The following is a 17970-nucleotide window of genomic DNA, read 5'->3' on the forward strand; positions in this document are numbered from 1 at the left end:
ACTGGCTCTCCCTTGTCCATTTTCCTAGTTACATCTTCAAAAAATTCCAGAAGATTAGTCAAACATGATTTCCCCTTCGTAAATAAATGCTGACTTGGACAGATCCTGTTACTGCTATCCAAATGTTCGGCTATCTCATCTTTTATAATTGACTCCAGCAACTTCCCCACCACCGATATCAGGCTAACTGGTCTATAATTCCTTGTTTCTCTCTCCCGCCTTTCTTAAAAAGTGGGATAACATTAGCTACCCTCCAATCCACAGGAACTGATCCTGAGTCTATAGAACATTGGAAAATTATCACCAATGCATCCACGATTTCTAGAGCCACTTCCTTAAGTACCCTGGGATGCAGACCATCAGGCCCTGGGGATTTATCAGCCTTCAGTCCCATCAGTCTATCCAACACCATTTCCCGCCTAATGTGGATTTCCTTCAGTTCCTCCGTCACCCCAGGTCCTCTGGCCACTACTATATCAGGAAGATTGTTTGTGTCCTCATTAGGGTAGACAGATCCAAATTACCTGTTCAACTCATCTGCCATTTCCTTGTTCCCCATAATAAATTCACCTTTTTAGGTCTTCAAGTGTCCAACTTTGGTCTTAACTAACTTTTTCCTCTTCACATACCTAAAGAAGCTTTTACCATCCTGTTTTATATTCTTGGCTAGCTTACCTTCGTACCTCATCTTTTCTCCCTGTATTGTCTTTTTGGTTATCTTCTGTTGTTCTTTAAACATTACCAAATCCTCTTGCTTCCCGCTCATCTTTGCTAATTCTTCGCTTTAATTTTTATACTGTCCCCGACGGCCCATGGTCGCCCCTTTCTCCCCTTGGAATCTTTCTTCCTCCTAGGAATGAACTGATCCTGGACCTTCTGTATTATTCCTAGAAATACCTGCCATTTTTGTTCCACTGTCATCCCTGCTAGTGTATCTTTCCAGTCAACTTTGGCCAGCTCCTCCCTCATGGCCCCATAGTCCCCTTTATTCAACTGTAACACTGTCACCTCCGATCTACCCTTCTCCTTCTCCAATTGTAGATTAAACCTGACCATGTTATGGTCACTACCTCCTAATGGCTCATTAACCTCGAGGTCCTTTATTAAATCCGGTTAATTAAATAACACTAAATCCAGAATTGCCTTCTCCTTAGTAGGCTCCAATACAAGCTGTTCTAAGAATCCATCACAAAGGCAATATACAAAGTCCCTTTTTTGGGGTCCAGTACCAACCTGATTTTCCCAGTCTACCTGCATGTTGAAATCTCCCATAACAACCACAGCATTACTTTTACTACATGCCGATTTTAACTCATGATTCAACCTGCGCAATTTTCCAGGCTACTGTTTGGGGGCCTGTAGATTAGCCCCATTAGGGTCTTTTTACCCTTACAATTCCTTAGTTCTATCCATTCTGACTCCACGTCTCCTGTTTCAATGTCACCCCTTGCAAGGGACTGAATTTCATTCCTCACCAACAGAGCAACCCCATCCCCTCTGCCCACCTGTCTGTCTTTTCGATAGGAGGTATACCCTTGAATATTCAGTTCCCAGCCCTGGCCCTCTTGCAGCCATGTCTCTGTAATTCCCACAACATCATGCTTGCCAGTTTCTAACTGAGCCTCAAGCTCGTCCACTTTATTCCTTATACTTCGCGCATTTATATACAGCATTTTGACCTCCGTATTCACTCCCCCCCGCACTGCTCGCAATTGGCCCTGACCTTACTCTGTTGTCCCTTCTCGAGCTTTCCTTCCCATTAATTCGAGAAACTTTTGTAATTTTTCCTGTAGCCACTTCCCCTTCATCTCCATCTTTATATTCCCAATTTGTCAATCCCTCCCCCCCACTATTTAGTTTAAACCCACACGTGTAGCCCTGGCAAACCTGCCTGCCAGAATGTCAGTCTCCCTCCAGTTAAAGTGTCACCCCTACCCCAAAAGAGATCCCAGTGGTCTATAAATCTAAATCCTTGCTCCCTGCTCCAGCCCCTCAGCCACACATTCAGATCCCCTATCTCCCTGTTCCTGTCCTCACTAGCATGAGGTACTGGAAGCAATCCAGAGATAACCACCCTAGAAGTCCGGCATTTCAGTCTTCTTCCCAACTCTCTGAAGTCATGTTGGAGAACCTCCTTCCTCTTCTTCCCGATGTCGTTTGTGCCTACGTGCACAACTACTGCCGGCTGTTCACCTTCTCTCTCTCTCGAGGATGTTCTGAATTCGGCTCGTGACATCCTGTACCATGGCACCAGGGAGGCAACAGACCATCCTCGCATCTCGTCTGCCGCCACAGAATCTCCTGTTCGCTGCTCGGACAATCGAGTGACCCACCACTATGGCTCCGCCCGATGTCGGTCTCGCCGGTCGAGTCCTATCTCTAGGATTGGAGCCACCGACGTGTCCGCCACTCGGACTGGAAACATTGTCTCCCCGGACAGTTCCCAAGAGGGCGTACCTGTTTTCATTAGGCACAGCCACCTGAGTCTTCTGCACTCCACGATTTCCACCCTTTCTCTCCGTCACACACCTTGGTTCTTCCCGTATCCTCGGCATGACTACCTCACTGTAGGTCCTGTCCAGGAAACTCTCGTTTTCCCGGATGGCCCTGAGGTCATCACTGCTTCTCCAGTGCCCCAACGCGGTCCTTTAGGAGCTGAAGCTGGACGCACTTGCCACAGTTGGAGCAGCCAGAGGCTCCATCTGTGTCCCTGGGCTCCCACATTCTGCAAGCCTCACACTGACTCATCTGCCCCGACATGTGTTCACCGCATTCCGTCCTCTCCTCAGCCTCCTCGCCGAAAACTCTCGAGCCAAAGACTCACACTTTACTCACAAGGCCGCTCCCTCACTGCCGTTCCCTAAGAGCCGTCTTGCTTTTATTGACTGATAAATTGCCTAATTTACCAATTTACATGCCAAATTCCTCAGTTTTAAACAGTCTTGCATATATTGACTGATAAATTGCCTAATTTACCAATTTACATGCCAAATTCCTCAGTTTTAAACAGTCTTGCATATATTGACTGATAAATTGCCTAATTTACCAATTTACATGCCAAATTCCTCAGTTTTAAACAGTTTTCCCCCTCTGACTCACTTCTAACTCTCCTCCCACTCGGGCTAGAGCCAATCAGTGCTTTTTCCTGTCTCTCTTTCCTGCTGTTTCTTCAAAATCCACGGAAGCTCTGAGTTCAGTCTGTCTGTGTTTTCCCGCTCTTTTTAGGGGCTTGAGAAACCCTGGGAATTCGGCTAGAAGTGCTGCGAAAGGTTGCTGGATCTCAGCGACCTCGTCGGGTTGCTGTGGGAACGTTAACGGTTTATGCGGCTTGGCAGGGCACAGATCCGACAATGGGACCATTCGCCCGCCCCGCACATCGACTAGCATTGAGAATGCTCGCAAGAAATCGGCCCCCAATATCGGCTGGGCGATGTCAGCAACGGTGAACTCCCACCTATATGGGTGGGAGTCGAAATTTAAGTCCAGGGTCCGCGCACCGTAAGTGCGAATGTTGCTCCCGTTAACGGCCGAGAGGACGGGTCCTACCTTACCGACGCGGGTATCTCGGGCGGTCGGTGGCAGGATGCTGGCTATGGCACTGGAGTCGACCAGGAAACGGTGGCCGGAATGGCGATCATGGACGTAGAGGCGTTCATTCGGGCCAATCGCGTTCCCTTCTATGGGCGATCGGCCAAGGCATTTCCCTGAAACGAGCAGGGGCTTCGACATCTTCGGGCTTCCACATTGTAACGGAGATGGTAATAACACCAACGGTGTCGACTGTACTCCTCCGGCTGCGGCGACGATTCTTCGGCGTTGGGCGAGTCCTGACCTTCGTCCCGGTGTCTTCTAGGTTGCACTCTAACCGGGGCGGGGGAAAGAACAAATGTCCCGCCGTCAGTGGGTCCATAACTCATCGGCCCTCTCCGTGAGGTGCTGGGGGTCGCTGAAGTCGGCCCCGGCGAGCATCAAACGGACCTCATCCGGCATCTGCTCGAGGAACGCTTGTTCAAACAATAAACACGGACGATGCCCGTCCATCAGGGCCAACATCTTTGCCATGATGGTGAACGGATGCCGGTCGCTGATTCGGTCCATGTGAAGGATCTATGCCGCCCTGTCTTGGCGGCTAAGACTGAAAAAGACAATAAACAGAGTAGCAGTAGGGCCTTCAAACCCTCGTATTTGGCTATCATCGGCGGGTCTCTGATATACAGCAGCAGCCTTGAGGCACAGTCCTGTGGTAAAGCTCCCACCACGTGAAAATACATCGTCTCATCTGCTATGATCCTGTGCAGATGAAACTGAGCCTCTACATGGGTGAACCACACCTGTGGTTGATCGGGCCAAAACATGGGCAGCTTGAAGTCCAATGAGCTCTGCCTCGTGCCGGCCGATTCTGCGGGGACGTAGTCCTCCTGTATGATTCCTGTCTAACGACGGATAAACAAGTCGGGGTCACCAATTTAGCGGATGCAGAGACGACGACTAAGTTTCTTGAACGATCTTTATTAACCACTCGCTGCTTAGTCAACAGGTCTATGCACACACGTCTGATCACAACGGTGGTCAGCAAAACAACTGCCGCGCGAAAGCGAAAACCGCGCGAAAACAGCAGCCCCTCCCGAGTCACGTGAACGCGGCTTCCGAACGCCAGGTTCGATACCTGCGTGCGCCAGCAGGCGCCGCTACAATCTGCCCATTCCCGTTGTGATCACTCGGATGTTACCTGAGCCGTTAAGTACCTCCTGCTTTTTAAATCGATTGTACCCCCTGGTTATGTGGTGCCTGGTCCGTCAAGGCTGGTTTTCTCTGGATGTTTCTAACCGCATGTATGCACCTATCTGTTCGTGTGCATGGGTTGACTGCCATAGTATGGAATACTGCATCAGGGGGCCTGTCAGGGACAATACTTTGTGTGAAGTGTTGGCTTTATAGTGGGCCTGCTGCTGTGTTAGTTGATTAAGGAAATAGTCGATGTATTCTGCTATCCTATTGGATTCCATGCTGGACTCCTGGACATTAGGCCTTCCCTGGAGACACTTGTCCAGGCAATGTCCATGTCTGGATGTTTGTATTTTGGATGAAATTGATAATGTTCTCATCTGGGGCTGTTTCCCTCTCCCCCCCCCCCCCCCCCCCCCGGTATTTGAACTGTTTCTCGTTGATGTACCACTACCTTCAGAGACCCTCTAAAATGTATCTGTTTTCCTTTGTTGCATGATAGACAGGCTCTTACCTTGGAAAGGTATTGCTGTTCGTACACAATTACAATGCAAGGTCCATGTGTAGGCGGAGTAGATTAATCTGGCATCTTCAGCACATTATTGGTCTGTTCCTGTGCTCTAACCCAGTTCACTGGGTGTTTGCAAGAGTTAGATATAGCTCTTGGGGCTAATGGAATCGAGGGATACAAGGAGAAAGCAGGAACGGGTCCTGATTTAGGATGATCATATTGAATGGCGGTGCTGGCTCGATGGGCCGAATGGCCTACTCCTGCACCTATTTTCTAAGTTTGACGTTCTAAGGACCTCCTTTTATTTCCTGGTGAGGTTTGGATTATCCCTTTCTAGTCCTAATGCAATGGAATGATTGGTGGATCGGGAGAGAAGCCCTCGAGGAATCGGTGACCAGCACGCTACTCGAATCTGAAGTCTTATGCTTGAGAACTGCCACATTGATCTTGCCCATACCCAATTCCCCATGGCCTTCATCCTAATGGGGATTTGTTCTGGGTTTAAGAGCCATGGTTGGTGCTGGACTTAAGGGTTAGCAATATTTTTCTGCTATGCTTCTTGTACTTCAGTTACATCTAGTTTCATTGGAGACACTGCAGCTGCTGGAATCTTGAACAAAGCAGTGTTGTATGAACTTACTGGGCCAGGTAGCATCTGTGGAGGGTATTGCTAGAACATTTATTGGATCAGGAATCTTTATACTGGAGTAGGGGAAGAAAGTTGGAAAGGTCTGACAAGTGATGGCTGGATACACGTCAGGTAGTTGATCGGCAGATGATAATAGGAGTGGCGTCAAAGACTAAAGATGATAAAACTAATTGGATAAGGAAAAGAGGAGCTGTGAAATGTGAAGCCAGAGCGGTGTAGCAGGATGGGAGGGTCAAAAGGAAATATGGGAGTAGGAGATGGGAAATGAGCGCATTGAGGGGAAATCCCCTTTTCCCCGTACCCCCACCCACACGTGCACTTTCCCCATCCTGGTGAACACATCCCACACCACCACACTCGTCTTGCTCCTTTTCCCCTCCCATGAGTGCACATCTAAACATGCCCCATAAACCTCTTTCCCTTTCACCCATATCCCTCCTTTAGTTTAGCATTTCAATGCTCTGCTTATTTGACATTTTCTCTCCTTTGACATAGGCGAGGGGATGATTAGCATATGAATGGACTGTGTCCACCTATCACTTCCCAGGCTTTACCACACCCCTAGCTTGCCTTTCCAGTTTTCTCCCCGTACATCCTCTGTCTGAAGGCGTCTGGCCTTCCATCTGTCTGTCTTGAGATGTCTGAAAGGCGCCCATTAAATAAAATTTATTATTATTATTATTACCTCCTCCATAGCTACTGCCTATCTCACTGTACTGCTTTCTGCTTGAGATTTAAGTATCTGCAGTTTTGTCTCAAATATATCTTGATGTAACACCAAATTATAATTGATAAGATTGAGTTTAAAAATCAATTTGTAGATGCCGGAGGAACACTGAGTCGGGCAGCATATGTGGAGAGAAGGTTCATGTGTCAGGTCAGAAGGCTTGAGACTTATGGAGTTGACGGAGAAAGCTGAAGTCGGGTGGGGCAAAGTTTTCAAATGATGGGTCAATGCAGGGGAGGGCATGATTGGCGGATAGGTGGAGTAAGTGCCTCAGGATGCAGATGAAGCACAAGGATTGAAGCGTGAAATGTTAAAATAGAGGGAGGTATCTTGGTTTCGTGGGACAGTGTGGGGATAAGGGGATAAAAGTGACATGTGGGACATGTGAAATGAGCGTACTGATGAGGGGAACCCCCGCCCCCTCTCTGCACCCCTCCCCACCTTGGTCTGCACACTTCCCCAGCACCTTGGTCGCCCTGTTCCTTTCTAGGACGTTGGGATTGGGTCCTGTGCTGCTGGGGTTGGACTGTCTCTTTCCATTTCGTCAAATGTTGACATCAACTGGGACAAACAACTTCATTGCTAATCCTTGGGCTTGTAGGACTCGCTTAATTCATTATTTTTTTAAGTTAAAGTACTGACTGGTTGGGGTTTTCTCCTGATATTTGACCTGCTAGTATGCTATTGGTTCCATGCTTGTTACAGGGTTTGATATTCATGGTAAGTGTGTGGCATCAGGGGGCACAGTCAGGAGACGTTTCATGAAAAGCGGTATGTACCTTCAATTACAGCTTCATTATTGCCAGTCTATTGAGAACATAGTCAATGTATTCTCCTGCCTTGTGGGAATCATTACTACAAACACAATGCACCTTCCTGGAGATTTCTCGGGTACTGTCAGCATATCCGTTTGGGGTGAACATATTTTACTTGGGTTGTGATTTCCCCAGTTATTCTGTGTTGGGTTGATGCGCCAAGATCTTCAGAGCCTTCTAAAATGTCTTCAAGTTGATTAGTTTTCCACCATCGGTAATGCAACGGTTTTCTCAGTCTTGGATACCATAAACTAATTCTGGCAAGTCCAGTTAGACCGTGCTTCATCGGCATTAACAACATTCGCCACCCCGTTCGGACGTTACTGGTTCCTAAGAATGCCCTTTGGCATCAACTCTGCCAGCGAAGTTTTCCAGCGTGCAATGGAGCAACTGTTTGCAGAATTCCCCAGTGCCATCATAGTTGACGACATTCTAGTTTATGGCCGCGATTGCCACCGAGCACGATGCAAACCTACATAAAGTACTGGACCGTGCCAGAGACATTAATTTAAAACTGAACCCTCTGAAGTGCAAGTTCAGGGTTCCCGGTCACTTACATAGGTCACATGTTCACTAGCAATGGGCTAAAACCAGATCCGCTGAAGACTGCAGCAATCAACGAGCTGCCAGTACCAACTGACGTAACCAGCCTACAACGATTTCTAGGCATGGTCAACTACCTGGGAAAGTTTATCCCCATCTCAGCGAATTGTCAGCCCCTTGTGTCAACTAACCCACAAGGACAACACCTGGTCCTGGTACCCAAACCACCAGCGAGCTTTTGAGACTTTAAAACGACATCTCGCCAGTGCACCCACTCTGTCCTACTTTAATCTCAACCTGCCAGTTATATTCACCCGTGACACATCCCAGTATGGACTAGGCGCTGCATGTTTGCGGACCTCTTTCAACAGCGATGTCATGCCAGTATCCTACGCTTCAAGAACACTAACGGATACCGAACAGCGCTATGCCCAGATAGAAAAAGAACTGCTTGCCGTGGTTTATGCCTGCTCCAAATTTAAAGACTTCATTTTCGGCAAAACTTTCACAGTAGAAACTGATCACCAACTGTTGGTCACAATCCTGAGCAAGGCTATTCATGCTGCCCCAGCAAGACTTCAACGCACGATGATGCAGCTACAACGGTTCGACTTCCGCATTGTCTACAAAAAAGGTAAAGACATGCACATCGCAGACACTCTATCTCGGGCACCACGCATTACCAGCGAACAATGTCCTTTCGAACAAGAGGAATTCTCCGTTCTGAAGGTTTCCTTTGTTCCGACTGACCGCCTGCATCGCCTCGCCGAACACACTGCCATGGATAATAATAATAATAATGGATGGGATTTATATAGCGCCTTTCTAATACTCAAGGCGCTTTACATCGCATTATTCATTCACTCCTCAGTCATGCTCGGTGGTGGTAAGCTACTTCTGTAGCCACAGCTGCCCTGGGGCAGATTGACGGAAGCGTGGCTGCCATTCTGCGCCTACGGCCCCTCCGACCACCACCAATCACTCACACACATTCACACACATTCACACACAGGCAAAGGTGGGTGAAGTGTCTTGCCCAAGGACACAACGACAGTATGCACTCCAAGCGGGATTCGAACCGGCTACCTTCCGGTTGCCAGCCGAACACTTAGCCCATTGTGCCATCTGTCGTCCCAAGACCTCAGAGACCTCCCGCCTCCCGCCTCCCACCTCCCACCTCCCACCTCCCACCTCCCAGTTTCTCCAGCATTTTTGTCTACCTTCTGTCCATTTCCTTTGTGGTCAGGCTGATGATTCCTGAGTACCTCCAGCACTTTGTTTTAAGACCCAGTTTATCTTCCTCTGATTAATGTAATCCTAGTTGGCTCCAGTAACATAGAAAGTAGAATTTAATATTCATGGCCCTTTAAGTTTAATAGAGAAATTAAACGAGAACTTACCAGTTTGAAGTTTGATCTTTATTTTATGAGAAGTTGCGATGAGGGATTACGTTAAGAAGCCCGCCAGACCGCATGCGCGTCAATCTTCAAAGTAGCTGTATGAACCCACAGAATAGTTGCTGACCTAAGCTTATAGAGAGACTGAAGGCTGGAACTACCAAATGATCTTTATGAGAATAGGGTTGGGAGTGGAGGGCACGTAATCCCTCATCGCAACTTCTCATAAATTAAAGATCAAACTTCAAACTGGTAAATTCTCATTTAATCTCTCTATTTTATTTCGAAGTCACGTGAGTGATTACATGAAGATTTCAAAGCTCTGTGGTTTCATACTGTGACATAATCTGTGTGTGAAAACACTAAAACAGATAAACCATTAATGGCAGGAAACACATGAGGTATTAACATCACGATGCTAACTTACATACATGGCCATTGCTCTAAACTGGCCTGTAGACCCAATAGACTGTTGAGTTAGACAATAACGTATGCAAGAAAGTGCATAATTCTACCTGCAAACATCCAGACATATTCCACCAAATTTATAATTTGTTAAATTTCATTATGTAAACCTCATGCTGCATGATGAAAGTGAAACCCATTGTATTGGCTGCTAGTGAGCCATCAGCAGTATCTTGAGAGTATTGAGAGAAAATAATTATGTTCCATATCATAGGCACTAGCACTGAGTGCACTTGTATGCCTAATGACATCCCTGATCTCTGCCGTGGTGGGTATGCTGTCAACCTCAAATGCACAAAATCCTGCTCATTTGCTTATGAGATTATTCCTATAACAAGCTACCCTAGGGTCAGTATGACAGAGACCAGGCCAGAGATTTTTATTTTTTTTTTAATTTTATTTTTATTAGAAGTACAATAAATTACAGTAATACACACCACATATATCTTATTACATTTGTTGTACCCCTTCATTTTTTGAGCTTTAAGAAAGATAGAAATAAAAGAAGTGAGGAAAGTGAGAAAGAGTCGTGAAAGTGCAGGAAAGTGTTGGAAAAAGAGAGCCCATTAGAGAGAGAGTTAGAGAAGAAAGTTAAGAAATAGACCCTAGAAAAGAAAGAAAGAAAGAGAAACAATCACTCTATTATAAAAAACTCCGCAAAAAGGGATATACCAACCATATTTTTCACCCCCCGTTACCAGATCCTGGCACCATTTATTTTTTAAATTACTATTGCACCTTATGCTTGTAGTAAGTTCATAAATGCAGACCACGTCTTTTGGAAGTGGTCTGCTTTGCCTGCGAGGAGGAGTCACATATCTTCCAGGTGTAATGTTTCGAACATGTTTGAAATCCACATTTTTATTGTTTGGTAAAAATAGCGTTTTTCCAGAATTTGAGTATAAGCTTTTTTCCCGTTATTAGCCCGTAATTAAATAAATTATTTTGAAACACGTTTAGTTCAGGGCTACCTTCCGTTATTCCAAAAATAATCCATTCTGCTTTTGGTATCAGTTTTATTTTAAATAGTTTTGTGAAGATTTCAAATATTTAGTTCCAGAATTTCTGGATTTTTATACAAAAAACAAAAGAGTGCGCTACGCCAGGCCAGAGATTGAGCAAGGATGTGTTCTTAACGCTGAGATCAGATGCTGAAAGCATAATCATTTTGATGAATATTTGCACAACAAATACTGATATATATCGCACACTACAATGAGTGTAGGCTATTAGGGTGATGAAATAAAGGACAACCTGCATAACATTAGAGAATAGTGGGTGAAGAACTAATTATTTTACTTCGGAGTCACGTGAGTGACTACGTGAAGAACCCCGCCAGGACGCATGCGTGTCATATCGCTACACGCATTGCAACAAGTCACAGCAGGGGGAACGACGTTCCCCTTAGCGGCAGAATTTGAAAGCCGGGAACAGCAGGTAAGGAGACTCTGCGTTCCTTCCACTTACCTTACAGGTGGAGACATGGACCAGATCCACGAAGGCTGCGAAAAAGCTGGCGGGGGAGAACCGCGGAGTTGCGGGCAGCCGGCAGCAGCAGCCAACGGCACGCCAGTCTCCCGTAATGGGAACAGCTGTGCCCGACTTCGCTCCCGCACCGGCCACGGCCGGGCGGTAGAGCGAAGCAAAAAACTAACAGAGTCGTTGACTCCGATGAGTCCGACTCTGAATAGCCGCGAGCGGCCAGTGCCCGTGAGCATTGGGGCCGGTTGGAGCGGCTGGGAGCGGGGAACAAGAGCAGCCGCGACGGCCAGTGCCAGTGAGCATTGGAGCCGGTTGGAGCGCTGCAGGAACTGGAGCAGGAGCGACTTCAGGAGCAGCCGCGGCGGCCAGTGCCCGTGAGCATTGGAGCCGGTTGGAGCGGCTGCAGGAACTGGAGCAGGAGCAACTTCAGGAGCAGCCGCAACGGCCAGTGCCCGTGAGCATTGGAGCCGGTTGGAGCGGCTGCAGGAACTGGAGCAGCCGCGAGTGGCCAGTGCCCGAGAGCATTGGAGCCAGTTGGAGCGGCTGTTGCAGCAAGTACTCCAAAGTGGCAGGCTCCGGGAGATGGAGACTAGTCACAGTGGGCAGCTAGTAAGTCCTACAGCAGTACCTCTTGTAGGGCTGCACAGTGTTTCTCCCTCATCAGAGGGGAGTACAGGGGGTCAATTCTGGGCTGACCCTGAAGAGGAGTGCAGAACATACCCCTAGTGCACATGGAGTGCAAGAAAACCTATTGGGGATGGTGTCCCAGTTTATTCAACCCAACCAAACTGGCCAAAACCTGGAACCTAAAATAGCTGCAAGTATCAACTACTTGTTATTCAACCAGCTATAAGGACAGGCATTATTGGACACCACAGCAAGACACTTACCACCAGGGAACTGCAAAACACTGAATGTTCCCAGTGTCAACCAGTGTATTTGAAAACATGTCGGAGCCTCAATCAGAGCCAGGGACTTGAAACTACAGAAAGTTCTGAAAGTCCTAACGCGGGAATTACGGTTTCGCCCGCACAATAAACAAATAAGACATGACACAAGATCACCAGGATGCACTGGCTTTATTTTGCAACTACCAATACGAGTAAACAGCATTAGGAAGAAGTGCCATCCAACCGGCTTTAGACCCTAATTTGCAGGCCTATGCAAACCTGGAACCTCCAAACCACCAATATTACTATTTGGAGGCAACTTATCAAAACAGATAAAAGAACTTGACGAAGAGGGTAAAACCCTGGGGCTCATTAAAGCAACGTCTAAAAACTACTTCGGCCAGAAAAAGCACCCCTACGCACCACCAGTCGGCCAAGACAAACTGGTGAAAGCTCAAAGGCCAGGAACACTCAACATCGGTCTTTTTAGGCCGGCCCAGACCGGCATTCCTGGGGAATGCGCTAACCCTCAACACCGACCCAACTACAGATCCAGACACCGGCGCCTCAACGTCCACGGAGGATGCCGAAAAAGTAACAAACCTACCAATAGTAACCATGGAGGTAGGTGGGTCTGGTTCCTTACGAGGTTGGTGGGAGATTACAATTCTATCTGGATGCATGGAATAAATTAACTACCGACACTTATATTTTCAGAAGTATAGGGTTATACCATAGAATTTATACAAAAACATAATTCTCCAGTTCAGCATGTACCGAACCGAATGTTCGTGCTTACAGGCAAAGGAAAATCAAAAGCGCATGCTGAACTACAGTGGCCATATAAAAAAGGAGTAATGGAGGAAACCCAACACGTATCACAGGAATTCGTGTCCAAAATCTTTATCGTAAACAAGATGGTGGTTGCCGCATCATCATAGATTTGACTACTTTGAATACTTTTGTACTATATATTCATTACTAGATGGAAACCTTTGTTACTGCTAAGCAATTGATTTCCTAGGTTACTACATGGCAAGCATCGTTTTAAAATATGCTTACTATACAGTACCCATTAGAGGTGACCACAGATGTTATTTAACACAATGGATCATCTGGGGTTCACCCTTAACTCAGTTCACATGTCAGTGACTTTGCCGAAAGAAAAGGTTACAGCCTTAATGGAGGCTTGCAGCAAAATCATTGACATCACAAAACCATCCATCAGACTGGTAGCAAGAATAATTGGCATAATAGTGGCTGCGTTTCCAGCCACACAAAACGGACCTTTACATTATCAAAAATTACAGAGGGCTAAAATACGAGCACTCAATAATTATGGTGGTCATTTTGACAGACCAATGAAGCTACCAACAGAGGCCATAATGGAACTAAAATGGTGGAAAGATAACATTAGGCATTGTTCCTATCCAAACATTATCAGCTACCCGTCTATGGAACTACAAACTGATGCCGGTGCACTTGGGTGGGGTGCTACCATTTCCATCTCCAGCTGTGGGGGAGATGGAATGCACAGGAGGCATAATTATTACAAACACTGGGCAACACTGGGTACTGCAAGGCTCAGTGCTGGGACCCCAGCTATTTACAATATATATTAATGATCTGGATGAGGGAATTGAAGGCAATATCTCCAGGTTTGCGGATGACACTAAGCTGGGGGGCAGTGTTAGCTGTGAGGAGGATGCTAGGAGACTGCAAGGTGACTTGGATAGGCTGGGTGAGTGGGCAAATGTTTGGCAGATGCAGTATAATGTGGATAAATGTGAGGTTATCCATTTTGGTGGCAAAAACAGGAACGCAGACTATTATCTAAATGGTGGCCGACTAGGAAAAGGGGAGATGCAGCGAGACCTGGGTGTCATGGTACACCAGTCATTGAAAGTGGGCATGCAGGTGCAGCAGGCAGTGAAGAAAGCGAATGGTATGTTAGCTTTCATAGCAAAAGGATTTGAGTATAGGAGCAGGGAGGTTCTACTGCAGTTGTACAGGGTCTTGGTGAGACCACACCTGGAGTATTGCGTACAGTTTTGGTCTCCAAATCTGAGGAAGGACATTATTGCCCTAGAGGGAGTGCAGAGAAGGTTCACCAGACTGATTCCTGGGATGTCAGGACTGTCTTATGAAGAAAGACTGGATAGACTTGGTTTATACTCTCTAGAATTTAGGAGATTGAGAGGGGATCTTATAGAAACTTACAAAATTCTTAAGGGGTTGGACAGGCTAGATGCAGGAAGATTGCTCCCGATGTTAGGGAAGTCCAGGACAAGGGGTCACAGCTTAAGGATAAGGGGGAAATCCTTTAAAACCGAGATGAGAAGAACTTTTTTCACACAGAGAGTGGTGAATCTCTGGAACTCTCTGCCACAGAGGGTAGTCGAGGCCAGTTCATTGGCTATATTTAAGAGGGAGTTAGATGTGGCCCTTGTGGCTAAGGGGATCAGAGGGTATGGAGAGAAGGCAGGTACGGGATACTGAGTTGGATGATCAGCCATGATCATATTGAATGGCGGTGCAGGCTCGAAGGGCCGAATGGCCTACTCCTGCACCTAATTTCTATGTTTCTATGTTTCTAAACTACCTGGGAATGTTAAGTGCATTCCATGGCCTTAAGTCATATTGTTCTGGGTTATATCACCAGCATGTTAGACTACAAATTGACAACACCACCGTGGTAGCATATATCAACCATATGAGTGGAAACAAATCGACATTATGTGACAATCTGGCCAACACAATTTGGCAATAGTGTATCCAGAGAGAGATATTTGGATATAACTACCTACTTACCAGGTAAACTAAGTTTAGTGGCAGACAACAGGTCACGCAAATTCAATGAAAACACTGAATGGATGTTGGATAAAAATGTATTTGCTGAAATTACAGCATGGTATGGAACACCAGATATCGACCTATTCGCATCCAGGCTCACACCAGCTATCGAATTATGTTCATGGGAACCAGAACCTGGGGTAGTGGCAACAGATGCATTTTCACTGCATTGGGGGATTGTTTATTTATGCATTCCCTCCTTTCTGCCTCATCAGTCGGGTATTTAGGAATATACAGCTAGACTCCGCGTCTGGTATTTGGATAGTACCCGATTGGCCTACTCAACCATGGGTCCCGGTGATACTCGACATGGTATTAGAACCATGCATCACCATCCATCATAGACCTAATTTACTGGTTCATCCCGCAACAAGGGGAAGTTACCCATGTCATAATTATATAAACCTATTAATTTGTAGAGTTTGAAAGCACCTCTACTACACCTGGGACTGACGGACCGAACAGTGGATATTATTTCAGCGGCCCACAGACAGTCCACCAAAAAACAGTACTTGGTGTCATCAAGAAATGGGAAGTACTGTCACAACAATAAACATCACCCACAGATCTATGAACATCCCGTCTGTTCTGGAATTCCTGGCAAGCCTCCATTACGATGAGAGGCTCAGTCATAGTGCCATCAACTGCGCCAGAAGTACTCTGTCAACATACCTGTGGCAAGGAACAGAGCAGCATTCTGTTGGGACACACCCTGGTAACCAAACTCATGAGGGGCATTTTAATGTTAATCCCCCAAGAACCAGGTACTCTCAAATATGGGATGTGAGCATTGTACTGAACATGTTAAGAAACTGGTCTCCAGCTACAGCTCTGTCCCTACAGAAACTGACTATGAAAACAGTCATGCTGATGGCCTTGGTCACGGCACAAAGGGTCCAGTCACTACAGAAACTAAGGCTGGACAACATGACTATTTCATCTGGAAATTTAACTTTTCACATCAATGAATTAGTCAAACAGAACAGACAGGGGTCAGCAGACCTAAAAACAGAATTCAGGGCATACCCGACAGATGATCGTCTCTGTATTGTAACACACTTACTATTATATATGGAGTATACTAAGATCATCGGAGAGAAAGAAATGTCACTTTTAATCAGCTACAAACAGCCACTCAAAACAGTGACAGTCCAGACCATCTCTAGATGGCTAAAACAGGTCCTAATAAGGCTGGAGTAGACACTAGCATTTTAAATCTCACTCCACCAGGGCTGCAGCTACATCGGCAGCTATGAAGTTGGATATTCCTATGGACCAAATCCTCAAGACAGCAGGATGGTCAACGGAGAAAACTTTCCAACGATTTTATAACAAACCAGTCATTGAACCTGGAACATTTGCAGAAACAATTTTAAGTTCTGTAATATAATTTACCCCATAAATAGGGGCTATAATTTGGTGTTAATATATTTATCGTTGGGGTTTCAATATCGTATTGATGTCTAATGATGTTAACACTATTCTCCCCATAATCAAGGCAGATGTGATGCATGGACTCGTTTCCACGGCATGAAATCACAGAGCTTTAAAATCTTCACGTAGTCACTCATGTGACTCCGAAGTAAAATAGTAAGATTAAACGAGAACTTACCAGTTTGAAATTTGATCGTTATTTTATGAGGAGTAACGTTGAGGGATTACGTGCCCTCCGCTCCCACCCTTGATCATATACTCAACTGGTATCTCTTCTCTAATCTTACTATGTTTAGTCATTACAGTTATCTGTGATTTCACACCGCTGCTTTGAAGAATGGCACGCATGCGTCCTGGCGGGGTTCTTCACGTAATCCCTCAACGTTACTCCTCATAAAATAACGATCAAACTTCAAACTGGTAAATTCTCGTTTAATCTTACTATTTACGTCCCACTTGGTATAGCAGACACGATAAAGCAGCACAGGAAACTGTCAATTGTGCTGTCCCATAAAGTTTCTCTAGACTCAAACTGGAAGCCACACAACCTTGTTACTTCCGTATAGAATTGACTCACACATATTGTTCACAGGCTTCTCATACAATCGTGCAGAGCTAGCTGGCCGAGAAGACAGGCTGTCCCAGCCGTCACATGTGAAAGAGTAAAGAAGAGTAGCTTCAGCCGTCTGAATAGGCAAACCAATACTGTTAAATTCCATGTTGCCTTAAATGTAATATTGCCAAAATATCTACCGACAATGCATAAGATTTATCATTTGCAATTTTGCATAATACCCACAACTCAGTGACATAATGCCCTTAATCTTAAGCATAGGCTTTCACCACTAGCTTTGTTATAAACAGCAGAAACTGTGCCTATGCGTATAGATATGACAGAGTATACAAGATCAATTCTCTGAGTTAGTTAAATTGCAGATACCCAATCATCCATCTTAAACTGGTTAAGTGAACCCACAATTTAATTAGCCTAATGATATCCTGATTCGGCCTGCACCACATTTCTGTAATCTTGAGAAATATACCCCTCTAGTCCTTGGTCAGATCACACATCCTCAGATGAGTTGTCACTGAATGTACTTGGAACCGCTGTTCCTCCATAGATCCTACGGACAGAATTTTTATGGGGCTTCGCTACCCGCGGAAGATGCATATCTAGCTATTCATACATATCGCTGATAATATAATCAGCAGCTAATGACTAGAGCTGAACCACAGTTTCCCTTAATTGTGAGAAAACTAGTTCCCTGTTAACTCTTGACTATTAGAGCCACGATGGATACGTAACGTTTCTCTTCAGAGTGGAGATTAGTATAATGCAAAGCTGAATCAAGAATTACCTCGCAGACCTTTGACTGAGTCTACATGTCTAAACCTCCAGGGTGCATAACAATTTGTTGGACGCACCACTCAATCAGGAATAGTGGTATTGAGAACCTATGGATTATTATAAAACATTGT

Source organism: Amblyraja radiata, chromosome 6 (assembly GCF_010909765.2).
Source record: "Amblyraja radiata isolate CabotCenter1 chromosome 6, sAmbRad1.1.pri, whole genome shotgun sequence".
NCBI lineage: Eukaryota > Metazoa > Chordata > Chondrichthyes > Rajiformes > Rajidae > Amblyraja > Amblyraja radiata.